Genomic DNA, 4,208 nt, shown 5'->3' with positions numbered 1-4,208 from the left:
ACAGACATGAACTGATTACCTAAGCTGCTAATTCCAGTAGTGATGAGGGCTACTAAGGGACAGGGACAGGCTGCTCAGAGGGTGTGTAACAGAGGGACCTGGTAGTCTGGAGTCAGCGAAGGCACCCAGAGGAAGAGCCATTTAAGCAGACATCTGAAAGACAGGTTCTGCAAACACGCAGAGTTCTCCAGGGAGACCGTTCTGGGTGGAAGAAGCAGCATGTGCAAAGGCCTCCAGGCAGGCAGGGGCATGGCCTGTTAGAAGCAACAGTGAGTGCTCCCTTTGGCCACGCATGTACTAAAATTGGAACGATACACAGACGATGAGCATGGCCCCGTGCAAGGACAACATGCAAACTCGTGAAGCATTCCATATTAAAAAACCAACAACAAAAAAGAATCAAGAGTGAGAGTAGAGCATAGTGAGCACAGGAGTAGGACAGGGTTCTCTTTGGCAAGGGTACCCAGATCTGGATGTACTTGGGTCAGATTGATAGATTTTTCCAGTTGGTAACTTGAGGGGGACTCCTTTCTGTTGGTGTCCCACTTTTGCTGTCTGATCCATGAATTAATCTAGCCTCCCTTAATATCGTAATTCTTTGGAACGCGGCAAGTAGCATTATTTATTCTAAGTTCCTTAAATGTAAATGATATATAATTAATAATTAATTAGTATTGATTTAATAATCCAGAATGATGATATCAGCCACAAACTACCCAAAGCCTTGGAAATATTTAGTCTGAACAATGTTTGTAAATCCCTGATACTATTCCATGTGGAGTAAACCATTTTATTCTTGTTTGTTCTTTACCTACCTCTTTGACACTGACAAGCAGGAGTTCCCTAGACCTTGACCTTGTAGAATTTGGTGAATATCCCTCTGCAGACTCATTCAGGTTGTGATTTTATAGAGTCTGTTACTTTTTCATGTTTCCTCTCTCAAAGCTGTAAAGAACTGTTCTATTAATGTCTCTTTACAGGTGAATGGGGAACTCCGCACTGTTTGCAATGGGGAAAATGGAAATCTATTGTACATGAGAAAGTTTCCTTGGCTGAAACGTGCAATTTGAAGTCCTGGGGAGTGGTGAAGCTGGAAGTGCTGGGGGGAAAAAGAACCTGAAGTGATGGGTACTCAAACAGTCCCATAAGTCACATTTTAAAGGACCGTCCATATGTTTATTGAGTTGACTTGTCTGGATAAACAGAAGGAAAATGTAAAATAGAGAAATAGAAAACTGTACAAATGACCCTCAAACTGGTGCTGTTTTGCAACTGGGGTATCCTGTTGACACCCAACTTTACATCCTTAAATATTTCAAGAAGACTTGATTGGGAGTTATTAGCATAGGAAATAACTTCAGGCTCAGTGACAGTAGCAGGATTTTTAAAAATGTCTTATCCCTTTAGTCTATTAAGGTGAAGTACATTTATGGATTTTCTAATATTAAACCCTTCTTGTACTTTTGGGATCAATCCAGTTTGGAGGTGTGGATACGTGGATTTTTTTTTTTTACACCATTTTAACCACATTTAAGTGTTAAATTCAGTGGCATTCAGCACATTCACAGTGTGGTGCAACCATTTCCAGGACTATTTCATCACCCCAAACAGAACTCTGTATCCATTAAATAATCACTCTCCATCCCCTGTGCCTCAGCTCCTAGTAACCTATGTTCTTCTTTCTTGCTCTACATGAATCGACCTATTTTAAGTATCTTGTGTAATTGAGCTCTTACAATATTTGTCCTTTTTTGGCTGGCTTATTTCACTTAGCATCATGTTTTCAAGGTTTACCCTTATTGGAGCATGTATCAGAATTTCATTCTTTTTAAAGGCTGAGTAATATTCTGTTGCACGTGTAGACCACATGTTGTTTATTCATTCGTGTGAGGATGGACATTGGGTTGTTTCCACTTTGGGGCTATTGTAAATAATGCCAGCAGCAGGATTGTTGCTTGGAAAACAGATGGGTCTGTTTGCCCTTCTGTATGTCTTTGTTTACTTCGTGGTTGCTTTTTTGTTGAGAGGAAATGGTTGGGATTTGAATCTTGTCTCTGTTCCCCATGCCTCTGTCTAAATGGGAGTCCTGTGCCCTTTGTCATACAGATGGTCTAGATTGTGGTTAAACCTATGGTTTTAGAATCAGCTGTGAGTTCAAACCCTGCTGCCACCACTCCCACACTGGGGGATTTGGGCAAGCTTCTCAGCCTCTCAAAGCCTTGGCTGCCTCATCTGTGGGAGGCGGGTTCTCATACTGGATAAACAAGTTACATATATGATATATATTATATTATATTATTATACATTATATTATATTTTATATATTATACTATATTATATTATATCATATTATAAAATATATAATATATATGATTCCTGGGACGATTACTGCAAGAATTAATGTAGTGTTTGAAAAGCCCTTAGCTCAGTTGGGTGTGTGCTGAGAGCTAGACTGTGTCAAAAGCACTCAGTGATCAGCGGCTATTGTCAGCTCTGAAGAGAGCAACCAGTGAACACTCCTGGGACAGCTCTTGCCCTTTGACGATGACATTACAAAGTAGGGGCTGCTGGGACAAGTGCTTCTTGCTGATGAAAACACCGAGATGCTTAGAATGTCAGAGATGGAGGAGAGCTTAGTGGGTCCCCTAGTGTGATCACTGGGGTCACTTGGGGAACTTTCTGATGCAGATTCCTGGGCTCCACGCCAGGCCTACTGAACCTGCATCTCTAGGGAGAGACTTGGAAATACACATTGAAAAAGATCTGAGATGGTTTGGAGGAGCTGTTATGCTTGGGAGCCTCTTCCTCGCGCACTCATATTTTAATACTTTAAGTGGTTTGTAAACACCTACGTACCCATCCATTGATTTAAATTTTCGGTATAAACTGGAGCTTCAACTCAGCTTTAATCTTAGCTCCAGAATTATGGGGCTGAGGAAGGAATCATTGGTTTTTCCGAAACCCATAATTTTTGGAAAAAGAAACTTTCCTCTCAAAAAGTAATTACGGAAATGTCATAAAAAGGTGAAAGATTTTCGAGGAGAGTCAGACATAAGATTACATTTTGCAAATTGTACTTGGAAAGAATGATTTTAATTGAAGTTGCTATTCTCAAGCCTAAATCCCAAATGCTCCTAGAACCTCAGAATGTTCAGTTCATCCTTGCCAACTACTTCTTCCTCTGATATGGCCTAAATACGAGCCTGCCACTTAGAACTACTTAACAGGGGCTACGTGGGACGATGTATGCGAACCCTGAGAGGTGCATCTGTGTAGAGACTGGGGATCACGGCTGGCCAGCAGGCAGGTAAGTTGGGCCCATGAAATCTTTTGCGCTTCCTTCTTTGTGTGAAGGGCTGTCTTTCCAGAGAGGAAAATACCTCTCCAATATGCCTGAAGGCAATCCTATTCATCTATTCACCCAGTCACTCCCCAAATATTTAGGAAATGCCTGCTAGGTGCCAGGCACTCGGGAACTAGGGAAGTATTGGTGAATCCCACTGACACAGTCCCTACAAAATTTGAGCTTAAAATGTCGGGGAAAGAGACTGTATGGGTAATTACAAGTCTGAATCATGTAAGAAAAAGAGAAGCAGTGGGTGCTTCTCTCACCCAACACCGTGAGTCAGAAATGAGGGTGGATAAGGGCCTCTGCCTACGTCCTTGTTTGACTTGTTTAGAAGGACAAGTCATTGGCACTTGTCTCCTAGTGTTTACGGTTGGAATAGATAGAGAACTAATAGGGGCTGGGTCTGTGACACTCACATAACGAGGTGAAGAGTATTATTGGTCTGATGAGAAATAACTGATGTGTCCATTTTGACATTCATTAAACACAACCATTGTGTGAGTAAAGTTGAGGTGACTTTTTCCACATGCAGGAAGAAATTTCATCCTGGGAGGCAACGATGGGAAACTTATTTACAGGGTTATTGCAGTGAGCCTGGAAGAGTGACAGTGAGTATAAAGAAGAACATGTGATGGTGGAACATTTGAAAAGTATTCACCATGTGTTTCCAGTTTCTTGCATTTCTCTCCAGCTCTTGGTACTTCTCCATTCAGTCAGCCAAACACTCCACCTTCACTGTCTTAGCAGAAATTCAAAGAAGAGGGTCTCTTCTGGGTTTTGAGTTCCAAAAGCCTACGCCTTAGAGGAAAACCTCAGGCTCGTAATACGAGAAAAGATTTCCCAGGTGTGCGGGTCATTG

The 4,208-nt window shown here is 41.7% G+C and overlaps 1 non-coding gene across 1 annotated transcript; it reads left to right on the top strand.

The window, feature by feature from the left end:
- The first annotated feature begins 273 nt into the window (after positions 1–273).
- Positions 274–379, top strand: LOC117035664 (U6 spliceosomal RNA). Its single transcript, XR_004425234.1, has one exon. It is a non-coding gene; the product is annotated as a U6 spliceosomal RNA (small nuclear RNA).
- The last annotated feature ends 3,829 nt before the right edge of the window (positions 380–4,208 follow it).

The sequence above is a fragment of the Rhinolophus ferrumequinum genome, chromosome 15, assembly GCF_004115265.2.
Source record: "Rhinolophus ferrumequinum isolate MPI-CBG mRhiFer1 chromosome 15, mRhiFer1_v1.p, whole genome shotgun sequence".
NCBI classification, from domain to species: domain Eukaryota; kingdom Metazoa; phylum Chordata; class Mammalia; order Chiroptera; family Rhinolophidae; genus Rhinolophus; species Rhinolophus ferrumequinum.
Note: the sequence above shows the minus strand (reverse complement) of the source record. Positions and strands in the feature narration are given on the sequence as shown.